The sequence below is a fragment of the Rattus norvegicus genome, chromosome 2 (assembly GCF_036323735.1).
Source record: "Rattus norvegicus strain BN/NHsdMcwi chromosome 2, GRCr8, whole genome shotgun sequence".
Classification (NCBI taxonomy): Eukaryota; Metazoa; Chordata; class Mammalia; order Rodentia; family Muridae; genus Rattus; species Rattus norvegicus.
The window spans coordinates 98682444-98701257 of record NC_086020.1 but is presented as its reverse complement, the minus strand read 5'-3'; the positions used below and the strand labels follow the sequence as shown (position 1 = coordinate 98701257).

Here is an 18814-nt window from a genome sequence, read left to right as displayed (position 1 = left end):
AAAAAAGACAGATTTCTGAAACCCAGTACTGAACTACCTTGTGGACTTGCTCTAGTAATCAAGTCATTTTCATGGAGCCATGAGAACCACTTCTAAAATGAAAGGTCTGTGGGTTATACATACAGTTACAGAAAAATAATGTACCATTCCCTTCATTTTCTTCTCTGTAGTTCTCTTTCTTCCTACCCTTTCCATGTTCACTCCCATGTTTCCAAATTCACAGTCTTCTCTTGAAGCACTATTGTTACATATACATACAGATGAAACACATGTAAATATAACCGACTGAGTCAATTTTGTCTTGCCTGCATTATATGTTTCTAAGGGTAACTTCTGCTTTGCCTTTCATTGTTTCAAAATAGCTTTCATACATTCAATTGCCTGTTTTAGAAGCATCCAATGATGTCCAAATAAAGCTCAGTGCCATTCCCAGTTCTCATGTACTTGACGCCTATTTTTCATTTAATTGTTATGATTTCTTAAAACCCTCTCATCCTCTGCTTTTGAGGGTACACAATGAGTTTTGCTTTGTTTGGACATTGACATGGAAGTGTTTGTCTTATTTGTGGTCCTGTAGACAGAACATAGAACTTTTGCTAGGGAAGCAATCTACCACTGAGCAACATCTCCATTTCCAAAGGTTTTTTTCTTTCTTTCTTTATAGAAAGCATCTGCAATTAAAGTGTGTCTTTAATCCATTATATTGCCCTAAATCACCTTAAACTCACATTCTACCTGTCCCAGTTTCTTGAATTTAGTTCTTTGTTACCATGACAGTTTTGATAGTTACTAGTTGGATGAATGAATGAGTAAATATTCTAGTTTTCTTCCACTATGCAGTGCTCCTTGGCCACCTGATAAACACCTACATATATATCTTTACACCTGTACAGATGATGATTATGTTTTTTACTGTATTCCTTGCAGTAAAAACATTCTCTTCTTATAAAATTCTATATGTGATGTCCAAATAACTGATATAATTTTTTAAAGAATTGGCATGCATGAGTTCCTATATTCAGTTCATATTTTTGAAAAAAGAAAAGAGACAGAAAAAAGAGAAAGAGAAAGTTTCAAAAGTTTATGAGAAATTAGGTAGTTTGCCTTCAGTTCTTAAACCTATGCATCTAGGAAAGCATTTTGACAATGGATAGAAAAAGTTTAAAAAACATCCTTTCTAGCATTATCAATGCTAAAAAAGTGTCTGCTAATTATAACAACAAATTCAAGTGCATACTTTATGCTGTAGAATTTAACTGTGTTTCCTCTAAAGTTGATACAATGCTCAAAGTATTAGAGCATTCCGCAAATATTTGTGTACAAATTGTAGTGAAAGATAGTTTAAAAATTTCAGTCCCTGCCTATAATAATTTATAACCTATGGGGTTCTTAAGACATATATGCCAATCACTTCATGGTAGCATATCACATGGCCTAAGAATCAGATGAATTTCAACAATAAAGGTGTTTGTGTCAAGCCAAGTAACCTGTGTTTGATCTATGAGAAACACATGATGGAAGGAATGATACAAATCCTACAATTTGTCTTCTGACCTCAACAAATACTTGGTAATATGTGCATGTTTGTGTGTGTTCATTCATATACAAAAAATAAATAATGTTTTTGAAATCAAATAAAATCAACTTGAGCAGAATAATGATATCCTTGGGTATGCCGGAATCTAGAAGACACTACGCATTACAAATAAAATCAAATGAAGAAGGAGAAGGAGAAGGAGAAGGAGAAGGAGAAGGAGAAGGAGAAGAAGAAGAAGAAGAAGAAGAAGAAGAAGAAGAAGAAGAAGAAGAAGAAGAAGAAGAAGAAGAAGAAGAAGAAGAAAATGTTCTTCCTAATTTGACAATATATTCTGCAGAAACTAACCCATTAAGTGTGCTAATAACACAACAACTTTTGGTGAAAACATGCATTTTTGGTATGTGAAATTTATAGAAATGTCTTATGAAATCTATGTTAGAAGCACATTTGCCAATGGAATTTTTAAAAATCCACTTAGCAAGGAATTTGGTAAAGTTTTTTTGGCTATGAGCTCTCCATGACTGCAAATAAATTCTAAAATAACTTCATAATAAGCACCAAAGAACCACAGCTCTTTTAGAACACAGAAAATCTTGGGTGATGCTAAACCTTAAATTAAAGTATAATGTACTTTAGTGCTTGGATAAGTTTTAGGAATAAACTTGCATTAGATAAGACATTGTAAAATTGTTCAATAATTTATTTTAGGGATATTTATATGCATATAATTTTACACACATGCAGTTAATAATTTTCCATTTGTGTTATATAAAAATAAGATATATGTAATTTTGAAATCTGCTAAAACAATTTTAATAGTTCTTCAATCCTTTGATTTTGCAAAAGAAAAAAACTAACATAGAAATAGAAGAACTTGCTTTTTTCAATTTTATTACACATATATTCTTTTCCCTCTCCTTACTCCTCCCAGTTCCTCACTAACTCCTATACCATTTGCATATACTCCCTATCTGCCTGTCATTAGAAAAGATAATTTGTCTAGGAGATAAAGGCAAAACATAAAAAATGAAATATAATAAGATAACACAAAAATTTTCATGTCAAAAATGAATGTGATGAGCCAACAGAAAAATAAAAGAACTTGAAGAGAAGGCTCAAGAATCAGACTGCCACTCTTTTCCATGTCCAATGGTTAACTTCTTAATGCCAAATGGAGCAAGAATTTGAAGAGTCACAGGGGAACACAAAGGGACATATGATTCTAAATAGAAAATATTACACGTGCTCCACTATGTTCATAGCAGCCTTATTTATAATAGCCAGAAACTGGAAAGAACCCAGATGCCCTTCAACAGAGGAATGGATACAGAAAATGTGGTACATCTACACAATGGAATATTACTCAGCTATCAAAAACAATGCCTTTATGAAATTCATAGGCAAATGGTTGGAACTGGAAAATATCATCCTGAGTGAGGTAACCCAATCACAGAAAAACACACATGGTATGCACTCATTGATAAGTGGCTATTAGCCCAAATGCTTGAATTGCCCTAGATGCAAGAACACATGAAACTCAAGACGGATGATCAAAATGCGAATGCTTCACTCCTTCTTTAGAAAGGGAACAAGAATACCCTTGGCAGGGAATAGGGAGGCAAAGATTAAAACAGAGACAGAAGGAACACCCATTCAGAGCCTGCCCCACATGCAGCCACACAATTAGACAAGATGGATGAAGCAAAGAAGTGCAGGTCGACAGGAGCCGGATGTAGATCTCTCCTGAGAGACACAGCCAGAATACAGCAAATACAGAGGCGAATGCCAGCAGCAAACCACTGAACTGAGAATAGGACCCCCGTTGAAGGAATCAGAGAAAGGATTGGAAGAGCTTGAAGGGGCTCGAGACCCCATATAAACAACAATGCCAAGCAACCAGAGCTTCCAGGGACTAAGCCACTACCCAAAGACTATGCATGGACTGACATTGGACTCTGACCTCATAGGTAGCAATGAATAGCCTAGTAAGTGGTGAGTAGAAGGGGAAGCCCTTGGTCCTGCTAAGACTGAACCCCCAGTGAATGTGATTGTTGGGGGGAGGGGGGTAATGGGGGGAGGATGGGAAGGGGAACACTCATAAAGAAGGGGAGGGAAAGGGGTTAGGGGGATATTGGCCCGGAAACCGGGAAAGGAAATAACATTCGAAATGTACATAAGAAATACTCAAGTTAATAAAAAAAAAAGTAAAGAAAATATTTTAATGAAGCCTTTGATATAGGAACATCAACTTTATATTATATTTTATATTTTGTGTTTCTCCTAGGGCCTGCATGCACTGCTCTTTATCTACTTTAGAAAGAATTGGGGCTGGGGACTTAGCTCAGTGGTAGAGCGCTTACCTAGGAAGCGCAAGGCCTTGGGTTCGGTCCCCAGCTCCGAAAAAAAAAAAAAAAAAGAAAAAGAAAGAATTGCACCATATCAATCCATACAAGATTTAAGCTGAAAATATGAGAACAAGATAGAAGGAAATAGGAAATGTGGGTGAGCTCCTGAAGAAGAACTATACTAACTTGGAGTGGATACTTATGTCTGGATCCTTACAAAGATATGTCAAGAATAGTATTTTTAAAAAATTTGCAAATACATTGGTATTTTCATTACTTCAGCCTACTCTAGCTCACTCATTAGTCCTGCTATCTAAACACAAAGAACACACAATTCTGATAATAAATTGGACTTTGAATAATTTCTACCTCACCATTTACCTGCTTAATAAAATTATGAAGCAAGCAGTTCATACTGTGCCCAGATCTGAATGGATCCGGTCAAACTGCTCCCTGCTCCCAAATCCCATGGGAGGGAGAACTAGACCTTCAGAGGGGGAGACAGGCCTGGGAGACCAGAGGACACTACTCTCTGCTCACATTTCTGACTCTAGAGGAAAACGCCGAGTGCCATCTGGGACCCTGGGCACAGGGACCCAGGAGAAGGAGGAGCAAGCCCTTCTGGTTCCTGCCCACAGGGACAGCTGAAAGCTAGTGGACAGGAATGGATGAGAATGGACTACATGCCTGAGAGCAGAACACTCTTTCCCATTACTGGCTGAAAGAAAACAGGAAAACAGGTCTACAGTACTCCTGACATGCAGGCCTATAGGACACTCAACTCACTGTCAGAAATAGCAAAACAAGGTAACACGAGAGAAACCTGATGGTGAGAGGCAAGCACAGGAACCCAAGCAACAGAAACCAAGAGTACATGGCATCATCAGAACCCAATTCTCCCAACAAAGCAAACACTGAATATCCAAACACACCAGAAAAGCAAGATCTAGATTCAAAATCACATTTTAACATGATAACGGAGGACTTTAAGAAGGTCATAAATAACACAGGACAACACAAGTAAACAACTAGAAGCCCTTAAAGAGAAACTCAAAAACCCATTAACGAATGACTCGGGGGAAAAAAGAAAACAGGAGAAGGAAATGAACAAAACCATCCAGGAGTTAAAAATGGAAATAGAAACAATAGAGAAAACACAAAAGGAGACAACCCTGGAGATAGAAAACCTAGGGAAGAGATCAAGAGTCACAGATGCGAGCATCACCAACAGAATACAAGAGATAGAAGCAAGAATTTCAGGAGCAGAAGATTCCATAGAAATTATCGACACAACTGTCAAAGATAATGTAAAACAGAAAAAGCTACTAACCCAAAACATACAGGAAATCCAGAACACAAGAAGAAGATAAAACCTAAGGATAATAGGTATAGAAGAGAGTGAAGACTCTCAGCTCAAAGGACTAGTAAATATTTTCAACAAAACCATAGAAAAAACTTTCCTAACTTAAAGTAAGAGATGTCCATAAATATACAAGAAGCCTACAATAGATTGGACCAGAAAAGAAACTCTTCCTGTCACATAATAGTCAAAACACCAAATTCACAATACAAAGAATATTAATAGCAGTAAGGGAAAAGGTCAAGTAACATATAAAGGCAGATCTATCAAAATTTCACCAGACTTCTCACCAGAGATTATGAAAGCCAGAAGATCCTGGACAGATGTCATATAGAACCTAACAGAGCACAAATTCCAGCCCAGGTGACAGTATCCAGCAAAATTCTCAATTAACATAGATGGAGGAACCAAGATATTCTATGACAAAACCAAATTTACACAGTAACTTTCTGTAAATCCAGCCCTACAAAGCATAGTAAATGCTAAAGCCCAAGCCAAGGAGGCAAGCTACACCCTAGAAAAACTAAGAAACTAATCGTTTTGGAACAAAACAAAGAGAAGAAAAGCACACAAAGATAATCTCGTCTCCAAATATGAAGATAACAGGAAGCAACAATCATTATTCCTTAATATCTCTCAACATCAATGGACTCAATTCCCCAATAAAAAGACAAAGATTAACAAACTGGATATGTAATGAAGACCCAGCATTTTGCTGCCTACTGGAAACACACCTCAGAGACAAAGACAGACACTACCTCAGAGTGAAAGTCTAGAAAACACCTTTCCAAGCAAATGGCCTGAAGAAACAAGTTGGAGAAACTATTCTAATATGGAATAAAATCTATTTTCAACCAAAAGTCATCAAAAAAATAAGGAAGGACACTTCATATTCATCAAAGGAATAATCCACCAAGATTAAATCTCAACTCTAAATATCTATGCTCCAAATACAAGGGCAGCTACATACATAAAAGAAACTTTACTAAAACTCAAAGCACACATGACACCTCACACAATAATAGTAGGAGATTTCAACACCCCACTCTCATCAATGGACAGATCATGGAAACAGAAATTAAACAGAAATGTAGACAGACTAAGAGAAGTCATGAACCAAGTGGACTTAACAGATATTTATAGAACATTCTATCCTAAAGCAAAAGGATATACCTTCTTCTCAGCTCCTCATGGTACTTTCTCCAAAATTGACCATATAATTGGTCAAAAAACGGGCCTCAACAGGTACAGAAAGATAGAAATAATCCCATGAGTGCTATCAGATCACCACGGCCTAAAACTTGTCTTCAATAATAATAAGGGAAGAATGCCCACATATACGTGGAAATTGAACAATGCTCTACTCAATGATAACCTGGTCAAGGAAGAAATAAAGAAAGAAATTAAAGACTTTTTAGAATTTAATGAAAATGAAGGTACAACAGACCCAAACTTATGGGACACAATGAAAGCTGTGCTAAGAGGAAAACTCATAGCGCTGAGTGCCTGCAGAAAGAAACAGGAGAGAGTATATATCAGCAGGTTGACAGCACACCTAAAAGCTATAGAACAAAAAAGCAAACACACCCAGGAGGAGTTCAAGGCAAGAAATAATCAAACTCAGAGCTGAAATCAACCAAGTAGAAACAAAAAGGACTGTATAAAGAATCAACAGAACCAAAAGCTAGTTCTTTGAGAAATTCAACAAGATAGATAAACCCTTAGATAGATTAACCAGAAGACACAAAAAGTGTGTAAAAAATTAGCATTATCAGAAATGAAAATGGAGACATAACAACTGAATCAGAGGAAATACAAAAATCCAAAAGATCCTACTACAAAACCCTATATTCAAATAACCTTTAAAAATCTGGAAGAAATGGACAATTTCCTAGAAAATCCCAAAGTTAAATCAGGAGCACATAAACCATTTAAACAACCCCATAACTCCTAAAGAAATAGAAGCAGTCATTAAAAGTCCCATAACCAAAAAGAGCCCAGGTTCAGACAGGTTCAGTGCAAAATTTTATCAGACCTTCATAGAAGATCTCATACCAATACTATCCAAACTATTCCACAAAATTGAAACAGATGGAGCACTACCTTCTATGAAGCCACAATTACACTTATACCTAAATCACACAAGACCAAACAAAGAAAGAGAAGTTCAGGCCAATTTCCCTTATGAATATTGATGCAAATATAAAATTCTCGGAAACCGAGTCCAAGAACACATCAAAACAATCTTCCATCAAGATCAAGTAGGCTTCATCCCAGTTATGCAGGGATGGTTTAATATACAGAAAAATCATCAATGTAACCCACTATACAAACAAACTGAAAGATAGAAAACCACATGATCATTTCATTAGATGCTGAGAAAGCATTTGACAAAATTCAACACTCCTTCGTTATAAAAGTCCTTGAAAGAACAGGAATTCAAAGCCCATACCTAAACATAGTAAAGGCCATATACAGCAAACCAGTAGCTAACATTAAACTAAATGGAGAGAAACTTGAAGGAATCCTATTAAAATCAGGGACTAGAGAAGGCTGCTGACTCTCTCTCTTCTTAATCAATATAGTTCTCGAAGCCCTAGCCAGAGCAATCCAGAGCCGGAGGAATGGATACAGAAAATGTGGTACATCTACACAATGAAAGACTACTCAGCTATCAAAAACAACGAGTTTATGAAATTCATAGTCAAATGAATGGAACTGTAAAACACCATCCTGAGTGAGGTAAACCAATCACAGAAAAACACACATGGTATGCACTCATTGATAAGTGGATATTAGCCCAAATGCTCGAATTACTCTCGATGCACAGAACACATGAAACTCAAGAAGGAAGACTAAAATGCAGATGCTTCACTCCTGCTTTAAAAGGGGAACAAGAATACCCTTAGGAGGGCATAGGGAGGCAAAGTTTGGAACAGAGACTGAAGGAACGCCCATTCCAAGCCTGCCCCACAGGTGGGCCATACATATACAGCTACCAAACTAGATAACATGGATGAAGCAAAGAATTGCAGGCTGACAGGAACCGGATGTAGATCTCTCCTGAGAGACACAGCCAGAATATGGCAAATAAATAGGCAAATGCCAGCAGCAAACCACTGAACTGAGATTGGGATCCCTGTTGAAGGAATCAGAGAAAGGTCAGGAAGAGCTTGAAGGGGCTGGAGACCTCATATGAACAACAATGCCAACCAACCAGAGCTTCCACTCTGGTAGTGGACTAAGCCACTACCCAAAGACTATACATGGACTGACCCTGGGATCCAACTGCATAGTTGGCAGTGAATAGCCTAATAAGAGCACCATTGGAAGGGGAAGCCCTTGGTCCTGCCAAGGCTGGACCCCCAGTGAACAGGATTCTTGGGGGAAGGGTGGAAATGGGGGGAGTATGGGGAGGGGAACATCTGCATAAAAAGGGAGGGGGAAGAGTTAGGGGGATGTTGGCCTGGAAACAGGTAAAGGGACTAACATTTGAAATGTAAATAAAAAATACCCAATTTAATAAAGATGGAAAAAGAAAACAAAACAAAAAAATAATGATGAGAAAATAAAGTATGAAGCGAAATAGTTTCCTAAGAATTCTGCATTTCTGCATTTCAGGAAGGTTTTGACCATGGACTATCTTTATTCCATCAGGTTTTCTGGCACTGGCCATGTTTTACACACACACACACACACACACACACATAGACACAGACAAAGTCTGCCAATAAAATGAAATGTAAGTATGCATCAATTAAATCTTTACTATCTTCCTACTGAAGTATATATACTTTCAAGACTCACATAGTACTTTTATTCAGAAAGCCATTTCTTTGTTCAGACATCGAATTCTAAATAGTTTGAAACTGTTTTATAGCAGGAATGCAGTCAATACTATGTTGTAACCACACTCTGTATTTTTATTTGATTAAAATAAAATTCTCAGTAGAAATAACTCAGTTAACAAACTGTTTCTCAGCATCAAGAAATTTAAGTGGGCAATGAACTGTAAGACAGATTGGAATATGAGTGCTAAATATTTTGTTTAAAAATTATACATGATATTTTACAGTTAACACCTCTTATATGCCCATGTATTTTCACCACTCAGAAAAAGTTCATAGGATTGAATATGAATATAAGAATCGGGCATATTAATGAGATGGCAAGGTAAGTAAAGATGTTTGCCTCCATCCCTTGAACCCTATGACCAGAATTCAATCCCTTTAATTTACGTGCAGAAAGCAGAGAACTAATTCTTGCAAGTTACCCTCATATATTTATAGCTGAGTCATAGTCTTTCTCTCTCCCTCCTTCCTTCTCTCCCACACTCTCTTTCACACACACACACAAACACACACACACACACATACACACACACACACATACACACACACACACAAACACCATATTAATGAACACAAATAAAAATATATTTTGTTCATTGAAAAATATAAATTGCATTTGGGAAGCAAAGCAGGTCTCTGGTAGTTTAAAGTCAGTTTGGTCTTTATAGTGAATAACAGGACAGTCACAATTGCATAGTGAGACCTTGTCTCAAATATATATATATATATATACATATATATATATATGCAATATATATTATGTGTGTGTGTGTGTGCGCACATGCGTGCACGTGCATTTCTATGAGGTGACTAATACAATCACAGCTATGGAGATAACCAACTGTGGAATTTCATTCATATTTCTAGTGGATACTGGGGAAGATTCATCCAGCTATTCTCAGAAAAACAAAAGATATTTCTTGCTTTCAACATATAAAATGATAACTGCTTTTCAGGTACTCAGTGTTAAACAAATCACAATAATATAATGTTTAAAGATGGGATTGTCATAACTTTGAATTGTGTGTGTGTGTTGTATGTGTGTATGTGTGTGTGCGTTTGTGTGTGAATAGATCTTGTAAAACATATATTGATGCCTATATTCAAAGCTATAAACTGTATGAATTCATTATAACATAACGATGATGTTCATATTCCAACACACAAAGATTCAGTAAATGCATTAAATTAAGCTGCCACTAAAAGTGTATGTTGCCTCAATATTGGTTTGAATTTTTCATTGGTAAAGCAATGACAACTGTAGTAATGGCCTTAAAAGAAGAAGAGTGAGAAAATACCAGCAGTCCTTCTCTCTCTTAAATCTATTACATGGTTCATGTTGTAGGATGTTACATTGAAGCTAAACAGGGAAAAGAACAGATGGTAAAGCAGAATGCCCCATAAGTTTGGATTGTATCCACTGAGAGGGAAATGCTTTATAATTGGTAAATACTATAATGAAGTATATTAATTCACATTGCAAGGATTTAGAAATCAAGGCCCATCTGTGTAATACGAACTTTACCAATAAAGCTGTTTTCCCATCTGGGTTATCAAAGGATCAAACTGTGATTCAAACACATTTCAATACAAAACCATGTGTTCAAAAGCTTCTCACTTCTAAGGGGTGGTAGCGTGTTTAGTTAGCATATTACCAGAAATATCAGAGAACACACTGACACCCCACTTCTCCTGACTTTTTACTTTAATTTGTTATGAATAATCTCAAGTATGCAGCTCATTTAGAAGCTCTATATAATTGAAGGACCTGTTGGAACTCTTTAAGGTTATTCGTTGCTTCTGTTAATATTGGCAGAGGACAGCATCTGTCTGCCTCGGGATCTCTACTTCATCTTTCATTCTTTTCCATTTTAAGCATTTCTGGAAGCTAAGAGATCTATCTATACCTTGCTTGTTGGGGTTCCAAGGAACCTACATAAAAGATTATTCTGAAACAGAACATTTCTAGCCCAGTGAACATGCAAAACATGTTTCCCTGCCTTCATGCTCATTTTTTTATGTACAATATGTTATCTTGTGTTTATCATGTTTCTGATTTAAGAAAACTATGAACCTGCTTGCAGCGATGAATCTAAAGGCCCAATTTGCTTATAATTAGTGTTCTATCAGATTGATGTGTATGAAGCAATCTGTTCTCTCGGCACCTTCAAATCCCTTGTATCAATCACCAGATCATGATTTACTAATAAGGTTTCAGTGCTTGCACAATAGCCCATATCTAGCCATGTATTAATATTTAATTTGGCATTTTAAATGTACCTAGCAAAAGACCCTAGAACTGTGACAGGACCCATTGTGAATTACTTTAAAGGGGATTCAATATAGTTTACAGTGATTTCATTAAGAAAAGATAAGGAAAATAACTGAGTTTTAATGTTTATACCCAGATATCACAGAACTAGGGTACTTGTTTTTCTTAAAGGTATTATGTTATCATGTATTTTAGATGGCTCACTAAAGAATCACAAGATTGAGTCTGAAACCTGGTTGCAAAATTCACAATTAGATGACAGCAGATGCATCTTGGTTAATAAATTTTATATTAGACAATTTGCTCCTAAAATAATTCATTGGCACTTGCAAAATGTTTTAAATGAGAGGAGGTATAGCCTATAAATCATTGGAATCACCTTGTTATTTGCTTTTAAGTACACGAATCTGTTATGAAGGAGTAACTTGGAGAAAGCTCTTGGTAGATACATGGTTTTGCTTTACAACCTTACTTTCAAAGGTCTGAGATAATCATTAATGCCAAATGCCAGAACTGTCCAGATCTATCTCAAAGGAGAAAGTACAACAGGCAAGAGAATACCCTTATCTACACTGTCGTTAGACTCATGAAACTACCATATTTAATGAAAAGAATAAACACAGAGAATAGGTGTTGAGGATTCCTATGAACGAGGAAAGCCTACAGTCATGTATGAAAGATGTTCCTGCAATAACAGGATGCCACCTGTAGTAACAGGATGTTTATTAGCACACAAATAAGGGTTATGAATGATGTTGCTTATCTGTGGAACAAAACACAAAAGACAACTTATTAGCAAAAAGATAAATTGTTCCACAAAATCTCTATGAGATGCTAGGTTTGGCAAAAAGAATAAGCTTTTTATTTGCAAAGAACGATGCCTTTATAATCTATTTAAAATAATATACTTGCCACTAGGTGGCTATTTCTGATCAGATCATTTTACCATTTTAATTACATTTTTAATATCCTGGCTGCATAAACAAAGATAAATTACAAACCCTGCACAATCCGCTGCTAGCTCAGCCAGTCAGTAATAATATCAGCTTTTGTTTGTGCCTCCTCTAATTAGATTCTGAAGCCGAGGCTTTGTCAATCAATAATTTTAATTTTAGAATCGCCTTTTGATCTTACACTTCATGTTTGTTTGGGAAAATGATCAGTAGGACAAAGCTGATAATTTATGCAGAAACAATCTCTCCACAGTGCTCCAAGCAAATCCTCCCATCCCCACCAGCCTGCAGACTGAGCCTGACACAGGTCTAATTAGCATGCAGATATGTGTCGCCTCATTGGCAATTCAAATTGCTTTTTTATAATGTACCTCAAATTGTGCTACTCAAACATTGTATTTGATTTCCAAAGCCCCCTGGGCATCCTATAATGTCTCCCTTCATCCTGGGTATGAGGCATTTATTGAACAATCTGCTGAAACTGACTGTCTTTTCGAAAACACCCAAACACCCTATCCTGGGGACCAGCCTTGCTTCCTCCCTTCAGAGAGCACCGCCTTCTCCCGTGGATTCCTTGTGCCACATCAGTAGGTTTTGAGATGATAGGTTCTCTCTCATGAGATGCTTCTCCCACGTGGTTGATCTATAGAGGGCTTCAGTCTTATGCCACTCATTTTTTAAGTGGGGGAGGAGGACTGGTGAGTACACATTAATATGCGGCACATAACCACATCCCTGAATGCCAGTCTTCCATTCTTCATTAAACAAAAATGACTGGATTACAGAGCTTGATTTTCTCGTTACCCACTTACATAGACACCCACTTTCAGGGCTGCTTTCTCAGCACACATGCACACATGCAACCTCATTCACATGCACCCATGAACCTATCCAAGACAGCATATCACATGCTTTTGTCACTATTGAGTTATGTGTGAAAGTTGCCTGCTGCACACATGACAAATAATGGGATTCCAGCATACACTGGGGCTTTCTTTTTTTTTAACCGTGCAGCAACAAGTGGCAGAATCAATGGAGTACAGTTATTCAGCAATGTAATTCATTTCACTGGCTTTGGCTTCTAGCCAGATCCGCCATCTGTCTCCAGCTCTCCCTCTCCCCGTCTCTCCCTCTCTTTCTCTTGAATTTGTCCTACATTCTGTAATGTTACGTGCCTGCCATCCTTGTCCTATGCCAGAGGTACACTGCCAGCCTCACCCCTTTTCCGGAGAGGAGTTCTCTGACTTCAGTGACACTTGGGATATTCCACATCAATGCCATGGAAAGACAAGGGTAAGCAAAACAACAACAACAATAACAGCAACAACAACAACAACAACAGCAAAAGGAGTAATTCAATAGCAATTATTATAATTATGATGTTGTGGGATCCAGTTGCTCCTGCTTCTGCTTCTATCCAAAGCCCAGAGTCGGTTCTGCATCATCCAGGAAGTTTCCCTGCTTCTTTAGAATATCTTCGTTTTCTTTATCAAATGCTGGCACACCACGCCAGTACACCACTCCATGGAATGCCTGCTGTTGGACACTTACTTGCAGAGCTCTGCCACCACGCAACCTCCTGCACTGGAAATCAGGCACTCCTCTTAGGATCTTACTGTGCTTGCTGTTTGAAGCTGCAGAAAAGTGAATAATCAATTAAGTATTGATTTCTTGTAAGATTTGGTAAATTTCAAAGGCAAGACAAAGAGGATGGCTTAAGGAAACACTGCAGGGACTTGGCGTAAATTAGACAACTAACGGAGATGCAGAATAAAATAACACCTCAAGTGAAGATTTCCTTGGAAGAATTAGCACTAGCTATTGGAAGACAATGGTGGATTTAATCAAAACAGCAGGCATGCAAGAATTTCACCCGTGAACCAGAAAGAGGAGCTAATTATAACCACCTTTTTAATGGAGCTAATTTTACTGAATGGATGCAAATGCGCTTTACATATGGATGAAGAAACAAGCCTTTCAGCATGATCTTGGGATCATCTTATCTGCTAAGCATTGCAGCTCCTGTGCCCTTCCATACATTTTTATTTCCAGAGAAGGTATTTATATGTAAACAACAGCTAACCATGCAAAAGATTCATCGGGACAATAGACTATTGTATATGAGCTAGAATCATCACTTGCAGCCTCTCAGGATCTCCTCTAACTTGGGGCTTTTACAGTCTTTGCATGCAGCGAGTGATGGTAATAAATGAAAGGTGATGAACTGTTGTGATTTTTTTCAATGTGTATTTTATTAATTTTAGCTTTTGGTAATATGTCAATTCTGGATTATTTGGCAAAAATCTATAATGAGAGGAAGGGGATTGCTATGTGGGGTGCTATTAGGCATTTGCTGTCTTCTTAGAGATCTAAATGTGTAGGTCCCACCAACCCATGAGCTCTTTAATTACAAAAGAATGGTAAAATTTTTGACAATTGAAGAATTGGTTTTATAATGGGAACAGTGTGTTATAATCAGTAAGAGAAGAACTGTTGTATTTCCTCTCTGGGTGGAATGTTCTTGACTGGTTAACTCCTCTGTTGCTGAGGAGGAGTAAATAGCTTAGAACTAGCAACCAGAAGGGAATGCAGTGACAGTGTGTTGTGCCTGTACATCCCCATCTTTCACGCAGGATGTCTGTTAAACATTTGCTTCCATTTCTATTATTTCCCTTTCTATTTTTCTTCTTTTCATCCTTTCTGTCTTGTGATCTACATTCTCTGAGCAACCATAGGAACCAAGTTACATTAAGCTTCAACACAAAGACCTTGTAAGAATAATGATTCCTCATTTGCATAGACATTTGTATTCAGATTTGCCAGGCTATAAACTTGGCAGATCAAGCGGAATATTAAGTAGAGGCTTCCTGGTAAATCGTGGTTCTTGAAATTGCTAAGTACTCTCTCCCCCTGCTTTCCCCCTCACGGAAGGTGAAGTCTTCTTATGAAGTGGATTGGCTCCTTCACCTTTCCGTTCATGATGTCAGAATCAAGCAATCGCAGGTATTCTAGTTGAAAGTACAATATGAACTGTGACGGCAACATTATCTCTCGTGGCCAGAGATGAGAGAAGGTTTTTAAACTAGAGAAAGTGGTGGGATAATTAATCATTATAAATAAATTAATATTTGAATCATTTCTGGTGTGTTCAAAAGTTGAAATATGTGTTTTAAATCTCCTAATGGATATAGGAGAACGGAAGCAGATCTTTATTCTGTAGATGACTGAATTGTGTCATTGAGAGTCATCCTTGCTGGCCAGCTCATGCCATTCTTGAAATGTTTGAAATGCCTTATTACAGTAATCGTGAATGGACTTGTGTAATTCTTCATTTTGCTTGGTTCTGAAACACAAAGAATAGGAATGATTATGACTACATCTAGCAAACTAGAAATATGTCGTGCAAGGTAATATTTATATGACCACAAAAAATGAAGTGAAAAATGTTGATTTTCATTTCTATGTTCATTCTACTCTGTGTAGTGCCAAGCAAGTGGATAACTACGAACATGTGTGCAGGACTTAATTTTTCATACACGATCACAGTATTTCTGAATCTTGTGAACAGAGTATAAATTGATGGACTATTCACAAACTCTCATTCTTGCAGGCCTTTTATTCCCCTGAAGAAACTAATCACTCTGGGGAAACTAATAACACATGTTAAGGAGTTCAAAATTGTGACAATCATATAAAGATATTTATCAATGGTTTTTTTCTTAAATTATATTTTCAAAACCATGTATAATATAAATAATGATATGCAGACTGGGTTTATCATACAGGAATTCCTTATGATATGTGGTGACGAATTTCTGATTTGCTGAAATTACCCTAACCTACTGCTTTAAGTAGCTATTACTTGAAGTACAGATAAGGTTCACTTATATGTGGGAAAATAGGGTAATATGTGAGATGGGAAACATGCATCATCAAATATTGTGATTGAAAACTACAACCCTAAAAGCTTGTAAAATATTTCTAAGAAACATTAGTATCATGTGTATTAATTCATTCATTACAACATGCAATGTTCTAAAGTAAGTTTTAGTTATTCTTCCTAGGCTAACTAATCTATCATCTACAAAGAAATAACATAAATCATGGCTTTAGAATAAATTATAGATTTGTATTCCAAAATATTACTGTTGAGTGAAAATAACTGATTTGATATTTTTATAAAATCATTCTCATACTGAAAAATAATATTAAAACCACTAACTGGCAAAAAGTTATGTCAAATACACTGTTTTATGAAAAATGGAAATTTATTTTCATCAAGTTGTCTTCATAATAATTATGTATCCTACTAGACAGTGTTTGAATGGGCTTCTTCTCCCAGGGCCTTAATGAAAGCAGGCTGTAATGACAGAGAACCATCAATATCACAACAGAGTGCAAGCAAAGGCTACAGCCTATCACATCAAACAAAACATCAATATGTCTTTTTAACAAAATATATGGGACATTTCATATAGATTGGAATTTTCATTTAATATGCTGTAAATGACATATTTACTTATGTAGAAGAGATTACGGACACTATTAAAAGTAAGAATATTTCCAATTCCATTCAAGAATATACACATTCATTATGTATTCAAATACCATTAGGAAGAAACACATTTATATTTATACCTTCTTCAGCACTGCCCATCAATTTGAATCTGTCTTCTCTAATAAATGCTAATGATTCAGTTGATTATGTCTGTGTATGTACTTACAGTGCAGGTTGGGAAATGATCTCTATCAAGGAGAAAGACTATGTGATCTTCTCATTTGCCTTCTGAACAGCAAGAGTGAAAATTCTTTCAAAGATCATAGTGGGTTTTCAATATCCACACAGAAAAGTGTCTCTTAGGTAAAGGTCTTAACGTGTATTAATTATTTCCTCATTTTTGTGCATAGGAATGCAAGTGGATATATATACACTAAAGCAGAGGTTCTCGACCTGTGGGATATAGCATTTTCAAACTGCACATAATTGTCAGGTTTTCCTGCCATAACCAAGCAGCCTATACTCACTAAAAACTAAGGTTGTTTTACACAGACATGATGCCCAAGGGAGTGAAGGGTATGCCAAGGCGAGCTAGATGCTTTGTGGATAGATTAGAGTAGAAGAACCTGTGTTTATTATCCGGAGAACTAGGTTTTGCGGTATATAAAATCAACACTGCTACAGTGGTCATTTATAGGAGGGTGGCTGCAGATTCTGAGCTATTCAAGAGTCACTCAAAAGTGGAGACACTTGTGTTATAATCCTCTGAAGCTACAGGTTTTCATACTATAAACTTGAAAGTCAGCTCAAGACTTTGACTTCTACTAAAAAAAAAACAATAACACTAGATGCTTAAATTTTCTTCCTCTTCTTGTGAAATAATAAAGGTGATTTTTAAAAGAACTCTTTATAATTATTAAAAATTCCTAAGATATTTGTGATGTGTTCCTGTCATCTCTAAGATTAATAGGTAAGAGACAGGTAATAGATGATAAATAAACAAATGGATAGATAGTAGTCTGATAAATTACAGACATTAACTTCAACATAGGCATTTCCCTCGCTGAAAAAAAAATGTTTAAACCATTTCTGCTTAGGAAATATGAATAAATCATAATTTGAAGTTCAATTAAAAATAGAAAATATCATATGACTCAATATCATATGTATGTGTGAACATGTACCAGCCTAGAATATGCTTTGCCTATATAAATTGATGTTTGATATAGGTAATGATCATAAAGGAAAGATATAGAGTGGAAAACAAAACCACCTAATTGGGAAGGATCCAAGAAAGAAAATCTCACCCCTAGTGTTATTTGATATTCTCTTGTTTCAACTTAAAATCAAGTTGCAAGTGTTATGTTTACTACTCAGTTTTTTTTCTTTTCTTTTCTTTTTTTTAGCTTATTCCCAGTATAGGCCATTCCAAGAGTGGATTCAATCACAGAAGTTGTTAGAAAGATTTTGTTAAAATCAGGAAAGCACACACAATATCTTGTGATGTCTGAGATGATATAATTAAATAAAATAATGGTGCATGGTCCTTTTAATATTATTGTTATTTAAAAGTGAGTGTTAAGCAAATGATATCTACTGTGGTTTGCCAAATGTTACTTTAAAATATTTAAATAATAACTCAAATAGTCTTTTAGAAAATAGAAGTTCTGGTTCTCTTAAAACTTGAACAGCATAAAAATACTGATTAATATAGCCAGATAACAACAGCAAACATTGCTAATTTGATTTCAGAACAATTGTCACTATCAAATTACACTGTAATTCTTTAAAAATATTTCAGACATTCAGACATAAGGTTATATCACTGCTCCCATTTTGTCCTCCAAAGGCTCACCCAAATTCAATTAAAATTGACTCTCAGTAAAATCTCTACCGATTGGCTTCTCTCCTATATTCTGGACATTCTAGTGTCTATAGACAAGCATCATTGCTTTCCTGAGGAACCTTGTAGATGGCTTACTAATCTAAACAACACAT

General features: G+C 36.3%; 1 long non-coding RNA gene across 1 annotated transcript in view; it reads left to right on the top strand.

Moving 5' to 3' along the window:
- Window positions 1-12967: 12967 nt before the first annotated feature.
- LOC134485886 (uncharacterized) overlaps window positions 12968-18814 on the top strand; it is a 30783-nt gene continuing 24936 nt past the window's right edge. Inside the window, exon 1 of the long non-coding RNA XR_010064187.1 lies at window positions 12968-14375. This is a non-coding gene — a long non-coding RNA (uncharacterized LOC134485886). The remainder of the gene's footprint in view (window positions 14376-18814) is intronic.